Source organism: Malaclemys terrapin, chromosome 17 (genome assembly GCF_027887155.1).
Source record: "Malaclemys terrapin pileata isolate rMalTer1 chromosome 17, rMalTer1.hap1, whole genome shotgun sequence".
NCBI classification, from domain to species: domain Eukaryota; kingdom Metazoa; phylum Chordata; order Testudines; family Emydidae; genus Malaclemys; species Malaclemys terrapin.
In genome coordinates this window covers 869,178-885,589 of record NC_071521.1, presented here as the reverse complement: position 1 = coordinate 885,589, position 16,412 = coordinate 869,178, and the positions used below count along the sequence as shown (strand labels likewise).

The window sequence follows — 16,412 nt, the reverse complement described above, 5'->3', positions numbered from 1 at the left end:
CTATGTTCTGCCTCCACAGTTGGATATCATTCTGTGCCCTCATGGAGCAGTAGAGGCCACCACACACCTCTTTAAGTATAAAATTCATTTCCTAACAAAAGAAAAAGGTGAGATTAGAAATATGGGTGTACAGCAATTGTAGACAAGTACTTGACAAGTCTATCTAAAGTCGGCCAACAATGCCTTACACCTTGCTTTCACAGCTAGACTGATGAACGCTCAAGGAGGTACCATGTCACCAATGATTTCCAATAGTGAAATATTATCCACCATCAGTCAAAGGCATACTTCATTAATCTGCTGAGACAGACCAGTCCTTCCTTGGGTGGCAGTTTGCAGAAGCGATATTTTTTTTTTTTTTTTTTTTGCCTGCAGCCCAGGCAGCAATCTTACAACACACAAATGCTGCTATTTCGTTACAACTAGTGCACATGAATTGTGACGATTTTAACTTATTTCCATTGTGCATGTGAGTTATGCTTGTGAACAAAGGAAATTTCTCATAGTAAAGTTGATTGGATTAGCACTGTATGAGATAGATTTACTGCTGTAACTTCTGTGGAGGCGAGGCTGAGTTAATTAATTATATGTAAACTCTTTATTTTTATTAATGCTGGTGCAGCTGCAGGATGTATTCTTGAATAGCTGTTTTAGAGTCTCCTCCCATATTTACTGGCTATAGTTTTCAAAGATGATTTTAGTTGTATTTGCCACCCATACTTCTATTCTCTCAAGATCCTCTTGTATTTGTTTTTTCCATTCTTGTAGTTAATGTGGGGACTGGAATTCGCAATCTTTCTCAAACTGGAAACAACTTTTACTGTGGTCTCCACTAGGGGGAAATAAAGTTTATTGTACACATTGGGGAAGGAAGTCTAATCAACATACTAGTTTCCTTTTAACTATAGAAGGAATGTTTGTGTATCATCAAGTGGTCCTAGAAGCTGTTGAGAGAGATGTACAGCAGCTATTTAAAGCTGTGTATATGGGACCTTGTGCAGCTACTCAGCAGTTTCTGCAGAATCTTTGCCACATTTCCTTCTACTTCAGTGCACAGAGCAGCCATCATTAGTGCTGCAATAGAGTTCCAGAAGCAAGCCCAGGAACTGAGTGGGGTATTGCACGTAGGGCTGATACATTCCTCAGCTACATGGTATTGTGTATTATATAGACTTGTTTATAGCAGGCAGAGTATGTGCACAGACAGCTGACGTTGAGATTACACAATGTTCATCAGCTTGCAGAAATCACTGTTGGCACAAGAGTGTACAAAGGGCTGCCATGCTGCAACAATTGCTACAATGCAGCAACACGTTTAGTTATTTCCATTGACATTTGTTTTCTGGGTAAGAGGATAGAGAAACTTCCTTCCTGTGGCACTGCCTGCTGAGCATTTTCTAGGAGCGCAGAATGTTCATTTCTTTTTAAGTTTGTATAAAGCAAACTCCTTAAGAGAGAGAAAAAAACACCCTTGTTGTTCCCCCTGTGCCTTTGGGTTTAGAGGCAAGAGAAAGTTCTAGTGCATCTGTAATTTTTCAGTTTGTCTACCAAAGTCCATCAGCTTTAGCTTTGAATGTTTAGAAAATAAAAGTGCATTCTGCAGAACATTGTGCTAACTTATCACCTTTACTTGTGTCTTGGCAGACTATCACAAACTCTTCAGGTTGCCAAACTTTAAAAAAACAAACAAACAACCCTCCCCCAATGATTCTAATATACTAATTCCTTTTACGTATCAGTAACTAATAGTTGAGATGTAAACCCTTCAATAAAAACAGAATTCCCACCCCAGTAGTGTGCGCATGTCTTGTAATAGCATCTGGGAGTTAATAGCTATTTGATGTCCTTTTATGATAGCACCTCTCCTTTCAAGAGGTCCTAAAGAACATCATAGGCTATATTTATACTACTGAGATGCAGCCATCTCTTTTGTGTGAAGAGTGATAACCTACTGCCCAGCTGTACTAGAACATTGTGTAGAGGAGGGGCAGTTTGGCCAAGGACACTGGAGCAAAGTGCATGTACTTATGAAAGTGCCTTTGAAATCTGTTTATGCTCAAACACGGTTTTCACTTTTCATGTAAAAGAGACCTGTATGCAAATTAATAATGCTGACTGGACATTGCTTTCTGCCAAGCATAACTTAGATTTCACTGGAAGAACTCAGTACTCTTTTCTTGCTCCTTTCACCTTAGTTTGGTGAGTGTGGTGTAAATTTTCCATGTTTGAGAGGGAAATTGTCATGTCCTAAACACTGACTTGTAATGCTTAATGCATCTTTGTCTACTGTTATTTATTATCTACTATAATGCCTAGGAGCCCTAGTTGTGGACTAGGAGGACCCCATTGTGTGTGCTAGGCAATCTACAAACAACAAAAAGTTGGTCCTTGCCCCGAAAAGCTTATAGTGTAAGTATAAGACAAGAGACAACAGGTACCAACAAATAGATGGGGGAGAACATGGAAACAGTGAGACAATATTTGTCAGCATGGTAGGTAGTGGTATCAGCACGACCATGGTCTAGCCATTGCGAAGGTTTTTTTTTTTTAGTAGGCATCATGCCAAAGGAGAGTTTTAAGGGGGTAATGAGATAGCTTTGTGGATGTTTACAGGGAGCTCGTCCCACGAGTAAGGGCAGTGTGGGAGAAAGCACAAAGGTGTTTAAAAATTTAGGAAGTGTGCGATGGAGGCTGGCATCATTGATCTGTCGGACATGGGAGACAATATTTTGATAGAGATAATGGGAATAGGCTGTGAAGGGTGCCTTGAAAGTGAAGACCAGAATCTTATGTTTTGACATGATATAGAATGGGGAGGCAGTAGAGGGATTTTAGAGGGGTGACAAGGTCAAAGAGCTAGAGCAGGGATAGGCAACCTATGGCACGAGTGCCGAAGGCGGCACGCGAGCTGATTTTCAGTGGCACTCTCACTGTCCGGGTCCTGGCCACTGGTCCGGGGGACTCTGCATTTTAATTTAATTTTAAATTAAGCTTCTTAAACATTTTAAAAACCTGATTTACTTTACATACAACAATAGTTTAGTTATATATTATAGACTTATGGAAAGAGATCTTCTAAAAACGTTAAAATGTATGACTGGCACGCAAAACCTTAAATTAGAGTTAATAAATGAAGACTCTGCACACCACTTCCGAAAGGTTGCTGACCCCTGAGCTAGAGTAAGGGAATGATCTTTGCAATTTTGACACAACAAAAAAGTCCAAGCTAGTAGTACTTAGCATGAGTCAGCACTAGGCTGATGCTTCAGGCATATTTACATGCCACGGGCTCTAGGTGGCCCCAAAACATATACATCTCAAGGTAGGCCTTCCCCCAATCACCAGTGTGGGGAAGATTTCTCAGATGCATAACATCTGAATGCAAATTAACCTGCAGATTAGTTTTTCTTCTTTATTGCAGAAGGAAATCTCTTGAGTGCAAAGACTGAAGGTTCCACTATGCTCACCAATAGGATGGCATACATCAAAATACAGGTTCTGAAAATTATTTTTAATGTTAAATTATAGTGCAGCAGATTTGTCACTGGTTTGTAGTTTCATATTGAAGGATCCTATCCTGCTGGTATCACCAGTGATGCTTGGGGTAGGGAATCTGGGAACTTCCTTGGCATTTATATGCATGCATTATCCACTATACCTTTTTCATAAATTCAAAAATATTCCTTAAGGTGTTCAGTATATGGTAAAATGATGTAGACATCTTGGATTTAACAATCAGTTTCCTTATTTTTACAATCTTGAAAATAGTTTTTTTGCTGTGACACAGCCAGAAGATTGGTTAATGCTAGAGTACAAAATTTATTATGGCATACAATTCTAGCTTCACCTAGATTGTAGCCACTGAGACACTGCTGACCTTGAGCACTCCAGATCTGTTTAATTTAAGTTGCAATATGTGGCAATAATTACAGTACCATAGTACAGTGTATATGGTTAAACTTCAACCCAACTGCTTGTTTTAGGTCATGAGCCAGCATCTCCCATAATACAATGTCCATGTTTTAGCTGACTTGAAAGCACTTTGGGCCACTTCTAGAGCAAATATCCAACAAACAGTTGCACTGCATGGGCCAAAATAACCTATTTTCCAAAAAGCAACAGAGCGTCCTGTGGCACCTTTAAGACTAACAGATGTATTGGAGCATAAGCTTTCGTGGGTGAATGCCCACTTCATCGGTGCATCCGACGAAGTGGGCATTCACCCACGAAAGCTTATACTCCAATACATCTGTTAGTCTTAAAGGTGCCACAGGACGCTCTGTTGCTTTTTACAGATCCAGACTAACACGGAGTGTGTCAATAAAATCTGAAAGAAATGATACTTTGTCAACTTTTTGTTTGAAATTAGTTAAGACACATGCATAGAAGAGAGACAAGGTGAATGAGGTAATATCTTTTATTGGAAATTGGTCCAGTAAAAGATATTATCTCTCCCACCTTGTCTTTCTAGTATCCTGGAACCAACATAGTTACAAGAACACAGTAAACAATATGCATAGGACACGAGTATGAAACACAAAGCTATGTAACCAATGTTCTACCCCTTTAATAATGAATGGGTCTTCAGGTGCAACACTTCTCATGACAGATCCAAAGTCACTTTCTGCAAGAGTAGGAGTGTTAAATCAATTGGACTTTGCTTCCCCAACTTCCTTCTGTGGGTTTTGTTAGATGAGTGATTTGAGGCAGGGGACTGGCTCTTACCATTCAGGCTACCAAATCTAACGGGGTTCTAATCCTGACAAGCACCCGGATGCTCCATAATATAAAAAAGTGGGTGGAGTGTTGCTGTGCACTGTTACCTACCAGTTGCTTGCCACCTAGGGCAACAGTGCAGAGCTGAAATTAGCTTCTCCACTGTGACATGATTATTCTGAGGCTTCACTCATTTACTTAGAGCTGGAGGGCACAGCCAGGGGCCCATTGATGCAATAGAGATGGGGAACCCAGTAGAGGGATTTCTACCAGTCAGCTACTGCCCCCTCAGATCTTGTAGAATTGTTTTCATTTTAAAGCAAGTTGCAAGACCTTCTGGCTGCAATGTGAAGGGTCAAGCAGTGTATTACTGCATTGGCAGCTAGACAGCCAGAAAGTAAAAGTGTGTGTGTGTGTGTGTGTCTCTGCCCTGCAGTGTAAGCTCAGGCTCAAGCCTAACCTCCCTTCTATCTACATACAAATTCCACTGTCGCAGGACCCCATGGGTGGAGAGAGTCTGAGCTTGAGTCCAGCTGGGACCCAGGTGGAGGGGCATGCTGACAGCCAAGTCAAATATGATTATTGAAAATCTTGTTCATATAAAAAAAGTTCTACCAATCCTAAAGGATCAGACACACTCCCTCCCAGATCAATGAATATTTCAGATCTTATCCAAATACATGCTTACAGCCAATTCTTATTAATTAAACTAAAAAATATTAAAGAAAAGAGAGACAGTATTGGTTAAAAGATCATTATATATACAGATATGAATAGAGTCCCAAGGTCAGTTTCATAGTAGAGAATGGTAAGCTTTAGAATTGCAAAGAGTCCTTTTCAGAATCAGAGGAGCAGCTGTGTTAGTCTGTATCTGCAAAAAGAACAGGAGTACTTGTGGCACCTTAGAGACTAACAAATTTATTTGAGCATAAGCTTTCGTGGGCTAAAGCCCACTTCATCGGATGCATAGAATGGAACATACAGCAAGAAGATATTTATACATACAGAGAACATGAAAAGGTGGAATCGATTGGCCTTTTACAGTTGGTATGGCTACTTCCACCTTTTCATGTTCTCTGTATGTATAAATATCTTCTTGCTGTATGTTCCATTCCAGGGCTAGGCAACCTATGGCACGCGTGCCGAAGGCGGCACACGAGCTGATTTTCAGTGGCACTCACACTACCTGGGTCCTGGCCACCGGTCCGGGGGGCTCTGCATTTTAATTTAATTTTAAATTAAGCTTCTTAAACATTTTAAAAAACTTATTTACTTTACATACAACAATAGTTTAGTTATATATCATAGACTTATAGACAGAGATCTTCTAAAAATGTTAAAATGTATTACTGGCACGCGAAACCTTAAATTAGAGTGAATAAATGAAGACTCGGCACACCACTTCTGAAAGGTTGCCGACCCCTAGTACTCAATGGTTACCCAGCTCTCATTCTGTAATACTTGCTTCTTGGCCGCTCCCTAGCAGTCGAAGCATATCCAGCCACAGTGCACCTGCTACATAAAAGCCCTAACAGTGATTCAGATTAAATGTTGCCAGCATTACATATCACCGTGCCATACAGCAGGTACAATGGTGGATGAGATGCAGCAACTAAAAATTTTAGAGCAGGGGTCGGCAATCTTTCGGAAGTGGTATTCCAAGTCTTCATTTATTCACTCTAATTTAAGATTTCATGTGCCAGTAATACATTTTAACATTTTTAGAAGATCTCTGTCTATAAGTCTATAATATAGAACTAAACTATTGTTGTATGTAAAGTAAATAAGGTTTTTAAAATGTTTAAGAAGCTTAATTTAAAATTAAAATGCAGAGCCCCCCGGACCGGTGGCCAGGACCTGGGCAGTGTGAGTGCCACTGAAAATCAGCTCATGTGCCGGCTTTGGCACCCGTGCCATAGGTTGCCTACCCCTGGAGTATGACATTGTACGCAATGGACTAATTTTCAGACTGGAAAATATATAAGATTCAATTTCCAAGTCTCTCTCCATGTGTCCTGATTTTTGTTTTGGTCCCCACCTGTCTTTCTCGAATGCTGAATGAACAACTTTATCAGCATTCAAATCTATTGTCAAGTATAACACATACTCAGTATTCAGCCTATATCCAGGCAATGCTTTGATGTAAAGCAATTTATTAAATAGTCACATTTATTTCCTAATAAAATAAATTACCTCTGAGAATTTGGAGAATTATCCAGGTACCACCCCTCTCTCTCTCCCTCCCTCCGCCCCATCCTCAGGGCTGTGATGCGATTACAAAAATTAATCACAATTAATCATTAAACAATAATAGAATATAATTTATTTAAATATTTGTGGATATTTTCTACATTTTCAAATATAGATTTCAATTAACGCAGAATACAAAATATACGGTGCTCACTTTATTTTTGATTACAAATATTTGCACTGTAAAATAACAAAAGAAATAGTATTTTTCAATTCACCTAATACAAGTACTGTAGTGTAATCTCTTTATCATGAAAGTTGAACTTACAAATGTAGAATTGTGTAAAAAAAAAAAAAAAAAAAAAAAAAAAAAAAAAAAAATGCATTAAAAAATAAAACAATGTAAAACTTTAGAACCTACCATTCCACTCCGTCCTACCTCTTGTTCAGCCAATCGCTCAGACAAACAAGTTTGTTTTCATTTGCAGGAGATAACTTTATCTGCTTCTTGTTTACGATGTCACCTGAAAGTGAGAACAGGCATACGCATGGCACTGTTGTAGCCGGTGTTGCAAGATATTTATGTGCCAGATGCGCTGAAGATTCAAAGCAATGCAGACTGACGCATGTTAATTTTTAATCATCTGAGTCAGATGCCACCAGCACAAGATCAATTTTCTTTTTTGGTGGTTTGGGTTCTGTAGTTTCTGCATCAGAGTGTTGCTCTTTTAAGACTTCTGAAAGCATGCTCCACACCTCGTCCCGCTCAGATTTTTGGAAAGCACTTCAGATTCTTAAACCTTGGGTGGAGTGCTGTAGCTATCTTTAGAAATCTCACGTTGGTACCTTCTTTATGTTTTGTCAAATCTGCAGAGAAAGTGTTCTAAAAATGAACAACATGTGCTGGGTCATTATCCGAGACTCCTATAACATGAAATATATGGCAGAATGTGGGTAAAATGATGCAGGAGTCATACAATTCTCCCCCAAGGAGTTCAGTCACAAATTTAATTAATGTATTATTTTTTTAACGAGCATCATCAGCATGGAAACATATCCTCTGGAATGGTGGCCGAAGCATGAAGGGGCATATGAATGTTTAGTATATCTGGCATGTAAATACCTTGCAATGCCAGCTACAAAAGTGCCATGCGCAGGGCCGTCCCAAGGGAGATGAGGGGTCCGGGACAGAAGTGACTAATTATCACTTCCAGGACTGACCCATCCCTTCCAGGACCAACTGCACCAGCCAATCACACTGGCCTGAGGGGCCCCCCCAAAGCATGGGGCACGGACTAGTTGCCCCGATTCGCCGTACCCAAGGGATGACTCTGGCCATGCAAACACCTGTTCTAATTTTCAGGTGACATTGTAAATAAGAAGCAGGCAGCATTATCTCCCATCGATGTAAACAAACTTGTTTCTCTTAGCAGTTGGATGAACAAGAAGTAGGACTGAGTGGTTGTGTAGGCTTGAAAGTTTTACACAGTTTTGTTTTTGAGTGCAGTTATGTAACAACAACAAAAATCTACATGGGTAAGTTGCCCTTTCACGATAGAGACTGCACTACAGTACTTGAGTTAATTGTGTGAGTTAATTGCAATTAATCGACAGCCCTAATATATATACATTTGAATGGATAAACTGTCACAGTCATAGAGGGCCTGAAGGGTCACAAACATCCGCAGGGCCCAGATAATCTCTGTTGGCAACCTTGTCCAGATGCTTCCTTAATAAGTATCTGAGAGTTTATTTTTAACATTCTTCATAGAATATTAGGGTTGGAAGAGACCTCAGGAGGTCATCTAGTCCAATCCCCTGCTCAAAGCAGGACCAGCACCAACTAAATCATCCCAGCTAAGGCTTTGTCAAGCAGGGCCTTAAAAACCTCTAAGGATGGAGATTCCACCATCTCCCTAGGTAACCCATTCCAGTGCTTCACCACCCTTCTAGTGAAATAGTGTTTCCTAATATGCAACCTAGACCTCCCGCCCTGCAACTTGAGACCATTGCTTCTTGTTCTGTCATCTGCCATCACTGAGAACAGCCGAGTTCCATCCTCTTTGGATCCCCCCTTCAGGTAGTTGAAGGCTGCTATCAAATCTCCCATCACTCTTCTCTGCTGCAGATTAAATAACCCTAGTTCCCTCAGCCTCCCCTCATAAATCATGTGCTCCAGCCCCCTAATAATTTTCGTTGCCCTCCACTGGACTCTCTCCAATTTGTCCACATCCCTTCTGTAGTGGGGGGACCAAAACTGGACACAATACTCCAGGTGTGGTCTCACCAGTGCCGAATAGAGGGGAATAATCACTTCCCTCGATCTGCTGGCAATGCTCCTACTAACACAGCCCAATATGCTGTTGGCCTTCTTGACAAGGAGGGCACACTGCTGCCTCATCCAGCTTCTCATCCACTGTAATCCCCAGGTCCTTTTCTGCAGAACTGCTGTTTCGTCAGTTGGTCTCCAGTCTGTAGCGGTGCATGGGATTCTTACTTCCTACATGTAGGACTCTGCACTTGACCTCGTTGAACCTCATCAGATTTCTTTTGGCCCACTCTGGACCCTATCCCTACCCTCCAGCGTATTTACCTGTCCCCCCCAATTTAGTGTCATCTGCGAACTTGTTGAGGGTGCAATTAATCCCATCATCCAAATCATTAATGAAGATGTTGAACAAAACCAGCTCCCGGACCAACCCTTGGGGCACTCTGTTTGATACCGCCTGCCAACTAGACATCAAGCTATTGATCACTAACCGTTGAGCCCGACAATCTAGCCAGCTTTCTATCTACCTTATAGTCCATTCATCCAAGCCATACTTTTTTAACTTGCTGGCAAGAATACTGTGGGAGACCTTTGGGCTGTAGTCCACGAAAGCTTATGCTCTAATAAATTTGTTAGTCTCTAAGGTGCCACAAGTACTCCTGTTCTTCTTTTTGCGGATACAGACTAACACGGCTGTTACTCTGAAACTTGTCTTTATCAAAAGCTTTGCTAAAGTCAAAATATATGACATCCACCGCTTTTCCCATATCCACAGAGCCAGTTATCTCATCACAGAAGGCAACCAGGTTGGTCAGGCAGGACTTGCCCTTGATGAATCCATGTTGTCTGTTCCCGATCACCTTCCTCTCCTCCAAATGCTTAAAAATGGATTCCTTGCGTACTTGCTCCATGATTTTGCCGGGGACTGAAGTGAGGCTGACTGTCTGTAGTTCCCCGGGTTCTCTTTCTTCCCTTTTTAAAATATGGGCACTATATTTGTGTTTTTCCAATTGTGTGGGACCTCCCCTGATTGCCACAAGTTTTCAAAGATAATGGATAATGGCTCTGCAATCAGATCAGCCAACTCCCTCAGCACCCTTGAATGCATTAGATCTGGACCCATGGACTTGTGCACATACAGCTTTTCTAAATAGTCCTTAACCTGTTCTTTCATCACTGAGGGCTGCTCACCTCCTCCCCATACTGTGTTGCCCAGTGCAGTAGTCTGGGAGCTGACCTTGTCCCTGAAGACTGAGGCAAAAAAAGCATTGAGTACTTCAGCTTTTTCTGCATCATCTGTCGCTATGTTACCTCCCCCATTCAGTAAGGGTCTCGCACTTTCTCTGACCTTCTTGTTGCTAACATACCTGTAGAAACCCTTCTTGTTACCCTTCACATCCCTTGCTAGCTGCAACTCCAATTGTACCATGGTCTTCCTGATTACATGCCTGCATGCTCAAGCAATATTTTTATACTCCTTCCTAGTCATCTGTCCAAATTTCCACTTCTTGTAAGCTTCCTTTTTGAGTTTAAGCTCAACGAAGATTTCACTGTTAAGCCGAGCTGGTCGCCTGCCATCTCTGGTTTTAGGTGGTTTGAATATATTGGTAATACTGCGGGTTGAGTGTCTGTTAGCTCTAAAAGGAAGCAGCGGACCTACCAAAGATTAAACAAGTATGCTACATTCCTGCCTCCTGTAATCAAAGGATAGGATTGTGGGAATTGGAAAACTGGGTCAAACCGCTGCCCCAGTCAATACTGTGCCCAGCCGCTGCCCCAGCCGCTGCCCCAGCCACCCCCTGCCAGCCCCTGGCCCCGCGGCTAACGCGCCCGGGCACTCCCCCCAGCGCGGACTCGCCCCGCGGCCCGACAGGAGCCAGCGGAGAGGAGCGGAGCTGCAGCTCCTGCGCATTGAGCGCTCATTTGAATGTTCCCGCCTCTACGCAGCGCTGATTGGTGAGCTGTGGTGGCGGGGGTGAGGGTTGGCTGAACTACCTGTCACTGTGGTGAGCCCCGTCCCCGCGGCCGGGATCGGCCTCGTCCTCACCCTCGCGGCTGCAGCAGTGGGCGGGGGGCTTGGGCCGGGCGGCGGCGGCGGCTGGGGGCGGCGAGGGGACCCCGCCCCTCCTCCTGCGGCGGGGACAGGAGCCGGCCGGCCTCGGCCTTCGGGAGCAGCGCGCCGCTGAGACCCGCCCGCCCGCCGGGCAGGTGAGACCCAGACCCGCCCCCGCCCCCGCGCCTGTGCCAGGTGAGGCCTTCGCGCCCCCTCCCCGGACCCCCATCACCTCAGGCAGCGCCTGGCGCTGCTCGCGGGCCGGGGCACCCCCCGAACAGCAACGGCGGCACCCCTCCCCCACCTCCCTCCTCCCGACCCCTCCCCACCCCGAGACCTCTCCCCACACCTCGCCCTCTCTCTCCTCCAGACCCCTCCCCCACCTCCCTGCCCCCTCCTCGAGACCCCTCCCCACACCCCACCTGCCCCCTCCTCGAGACCCCTCCCCACCCCGAGACCTCTCCCCACACCTCGCCCTCTCTCTCCTCCAGACCCCTCCCCCACCTCCCTGCCCCCTCCTCGAGACCCCTCCCCACACTCCACCTGCCCCCTCCTCGAGACTCCTCCCCACCCCGAGACCTCTCCCCACACCTCGCCCTCTCTCTCCTCCAGATCCCTCCCCCACCTCCCTGCCCCCTCCTCGAGACCCCTCCCCACACCCCACCTGCCCCCTCCTCGAGACCCCTCCCCACCCCGAGACCTCTCCCCACACCCCGACCGCCCCCTCCTTGAGACCCCTCCCCCACACCCCACCTCCCTCCTCGAGACCCCTCCCCACCCCGACACCTCTCCCCACACCTCGCCATCTCTCTCCTCCAGACCCCTCCCCCACCTCCCTCCTCGAGACCCCTCCCCACCCCGAGACCTCTCCCCACACCTCGCCATCTCTCTCCTCCAGACCCCTCCCCCACCTCCCTCCTCCCTCCTCGAGACCCCTCCCCACCCCGAGACCCCTCCCCACACCCCAACCGCCCCCTCCTCGAGACCCCGACCCACCCCGAGACCTCTCCACCACACCTCGATCCCACCTGCCCCCACGTCGAGACCCCTCCCCACACCCCCGCCCCCTCCTCGAGACCCCGCCCCCTCTGAGTCCCCTCCCCCACATCTCTGCCCCCTCCTCAAGACCCCTCCCCACCCCGAGATCCCTCCACCACACCTCGATCCCACCTGCCCCCACCTCGAGACCCCTCCCCACACCCCCGCCCCCTCCTCGAGACCCCGCCCCCTCTGAGTCCCCTCCCCCACACCTCTGCCCCCTCCTCGAGACTCCTCCCCACCCCGAGACCTCTCCCCACACCCCTGCTCCCTCCTCGAGACCCCGTCCCCTCTGAGTCCCCTCCCCCACACCTCTGCCCCCTCCTCGAGACCCCTCCCCACCCCGAGACCCCTCCCCCATAGCTCGATCCCACCTGCCCCCACCTCGAGACCCCTCCCCACCCTGAGACCCCTTCCCACACCCCGCCTGCTCCCTCCTCCAGACCCCTCCCCCACACCCCTGTCCCCTCCTCGAGACCTCTCCCCACACCCCGACCGCCCCCTCCTCGAGACCCCGCCCCCTCTGAGTTCCCCTCCCCCACACCTCTGCCCCCTCCTCGAGACCCTGCCCCAACCAGAGACCCCTCCCCCACACCCTGCCTGCCCCTGCCTCGAGACCCCGACCCAGTCTGAGACCCCTCCCCCACACCCCACCTGCCCCTCCTCAAGACCCCTTCTCACACCCTGCCTGCCCCCTCCCCGAGACCCCGCCCCAAACCGAGACCCCTCCCCCACACCTTGATCCCACCTGCCCCCACCTCGAGACCCCTCCCCACCCTGAGACCCCTTCCCACACCCCGCCTGCTCCCTCCTCCAGACCCCTCCCCCACACCCCTGTCCCCTCCTCGAGACCTCTCCCCACACCCCGACCGCCCCCTCCTCGAGACCCCGCCCCCTCTGAGTTCCCCTCCCCCACACCTCTGCCCCCTCCTCGAGACCCTGCCCCAACCAGAGACCCCTCCCCCACACCCCGCCTGCCCCTGCCTCGAGACCCCGACCCAGTCTGAGACCCCTCCCCCACACCCCGCCTGCTCCCTCCTCGAGACCCTGTCCCCACACACCGAGACCCCTCCTGCCTCCACACCCAGAGACCTCTCCTGCCCCCTTCTCAAGACCCCTCCCGACACTCCACCCCCGCCTGACCTCACACCCCGAGGTCCCTCCCCCACACCCTGAGACCCCTCCTGCCCCCTCCTTGAGACCCCTCCTGCCCACACGCCCTTGGGACACACACCCATATCCCATTCCTGACACCCTCCTATTCCTGTCACTTGCCCCCAGCCCTTCCAGCAGGTGAGTTCCTGGGAAACCTCCTCATCTACGTTGCAAAATCCCTCTCCAGGGACTGGTGACATCAGAACTGCCTCCCATCTCTATCACTCATTCTTCCCAGGATAGGTGAGACCCTGGAATGCTCTCCCTTGCTCATCTCTGTCACAAACACTCCCCTACCTGGGGCTATTCCTGAGGCACCTCTCCACTGCTACAGCTGCACACCCTCAGAACAGGTGAGACCCTGGGACCACTCCCATCACTTTCACTTACCCCTGCTCTCCTGAAACAAGTGACACCCAGGACTGCCCCCCTCATCCATATTCCTGACAGCTCTTGCAACACATCCTTGGGACAATTGAGACCCTGGGATATCTTCTCCACATAGTTGTCACAAATACTCTAGATATCTCTGAAACACCCGCCAGGACAGGTGATGCCTTGGGACAGCCCCTCACTCCAGGACAGGTGAGACCCAGAACTGTATCCACAATCTCTTTTGTGCCTGCAACAGGTGAGGCCAATCCCGAAGATACCCCCATTCCTGTTACTCACCCTCCTTCACCCCAATGTCAGGTGAGACCCAGAACCCCCCCTGCACAAGATCCTCCCTACCCCCATCCCTGTCACATCTAGCTGGGTCAGCTGAGACTTTGCAATCCCCCCACCTACCCCATCCCTGCCTGTGTGTGAAAGAGAGTGAGACACACAGTTCAGATGAGACCCCAGGAATCCTCTTCTCTGCCCTAACACTGAGATGCCCAGGGGCCCTCACCCTTGCTGTCTCCCTCTTTCTCCAGGATTGGAGGGACCCAGGACACCTGCCTGTTTCTGCCACTGGCACCTGGTATCCCCAGGACCTGGCATCTCCAGCATTAGACTTGCTGGAGCCCAGGGCAGAAAGTCAAAGTCCTGCTGCACGGGGTTGAAGCCCAGGCCATGAGCACCGCCGCCCGGGGCTGAAGCCGAAGCCTGAGCAATGTAGCTTCATGGGGGTTCCTGTGGCATGAGGCCCCAGGCAGAAGCTCTGCTTGCTACCCCCTAATGCTGGCCCTGGCTTTTATATGCAGAAAACCAGTTATTGTAGCACAGGGAGGTTGTGGAGTTCTTATAGCATGTTGGAGGGGCCTCAGAAAGAAAAAGGTTGAGAACCCCAGCCCTAGAGCATGACTAGTGTCAATCAATTTGCTCATCATCACTATATCCTCATGAGTGAGTGTGTGTGTGTGTGGAGGGGGACTGTTGCTAATATTGACACTTTCCTCCTTTGCAAATACTTTAGCATTTTATGCAAAATAGAGAGATGAAAATTTGTCCAAGGTGTATATATTTCTCTTTCCATCAGGTAATTTTTTGTTCCTATTTGTTACAGTGCAAGCGTGTGGTATTCATATTATCTCAGTTTCTTTGTTTATAGGATTCATGCACCCTCCCATCATCACCTCAGACACCCTGTATGCAGCAATACTGTGAACAATCTATAGTATTGATGTCTCCTACTCTAGATTTGGTGCCCAGTCTAAGAGGCATTAACCAGCTCATTCAATGAGAAGGCCCTTCATAGGGTAGGGAATCAAAGGCCTTTACAACAGTTAGATTTTCTATGGTTGTAATATAAATAATCTCAAAATCTGTCCATTTTTCCTCCCCTTTAAGAAGTCTGTGAACTGCCTTGTAGTATTTTAAGTTTTTGGCTAAATAGAAAGGAAGCCTTTGCATTTCATTGCCTCTTCTATGTGTTAAAAAGAAAGTAGATGGTATATGAATTAAAATTTGTTTTGGACAGAGAGATTGTTAATATTGATAGTTGGCTTCTGAACAGTGCAGTGATAAATGCTGGAGAGATCTGGACAATTAACTAGTACTGCTCATTCTCTGCACTGCTGTTTCAGAAACTAGGGATGGAATTCCCAACATTTTGATAATTTCAAGAGAAGGGTGTGATGAAGTCTTGGAAGTGGAGGTGCTCTTTGTGTTGTAGGATTCAAAGGATGTTGTGCTTTTTCAGGAAGACACATACAATGTTACCCTTGTAAACTGCATCCCTGCTTAGCAGGACAAGAAGAGGGTAGGTGGAAGGCACAGACAGCTGTAGCAGAGGATGCTTTGTGAGATAATTTGGGAAACTAATCACACATTGTTTGGGATGACACTCTACAAATACAGTTTAGGACCTTGTTTGACAGATCTATTCTGATTGCATTTTATAAATGTGTCTCTTTTTTTGGCTTCAGAGAATATGGATGACTAATGTTTTGGCATATAATGAGATGGATTACAGTTGAACTATGTAATTGAAGAACCCAAACATGCCTTTTGCATGTAGTTGTTGTCATAGATAGAACTGAAACCAATGAAATGGAACAAATGCAGACTGTTGCCTTATTCAAATTATTTTTATTAATGCAGCTGTTTACTAACGTATAGAAAAACCTATTCCATGCCCCAAAGAGATTACAATTGAAGATGGCAATGTTTATTTGTATCTTTTCTAGCAGATGCTTATTAATCAAAACTGGGCTTGCTTTCATACTGAATATTGATTCTGGGAGTGGCAGTTATTTTTGGTGTGTGAAAAAGGTAACAAAAATATGTGAGAAGGAATGATCTGTATACAGTTTTTTCTTTGTTTCCAAAGTTTGTGCTTCTCATGATGGTATCAGTTTGAAGAACAATTTAATTGGATACTGTCACCTGAATTATATTTTGTACACAAACACATTTTATTTATCTGTGATAAATTTATTTGCTGTAGATTATGAACAGTAAAGAATTCTAAAAATCCAGTTTACTTGTTACTATTTTATGTTTTTAGTTTAATTGTATTTCCCTACCTAGAATAATATAAATCTATTAATTTAGTTTCACTTTTGT

General features: G+C 46.5%; 1 protein-coding gene across 13 annotated transcripts in view; it reads left to right on the top strand.

Moving 5' to 3' along the window:
• Positions 1–16,412, top strand: part of RALGPS1 (Ral GEF with PH domain and SH3 binding motif 1) — a 377,097-nt gene that overhangs the window by 24,165 nt on the left and 336,520 nt on the right. For 2 of the 13 annotated variants that reach the window (XM_054007747.1, XM_054007744.1), the window contains exons 1-2: positions 11,179–11,383; positions 13,548–13,664. The exons of 2 other annotated variants lie outside the window; for them this stretch is intronic. The gene's annotated coding sequence lies outside the window, so the exon portion shown is untranslated. Of the gene's footprint in view, positions 1–11,178; positions 11,424–13,547; positions 13,775–16,412 lie in introns of those variants that run through there. 9 more of the 13 variants (XM_054007741.1, XM_054007739.1, XM_054007751.1 and 6 more) reach the window with 7 other exon arrangements.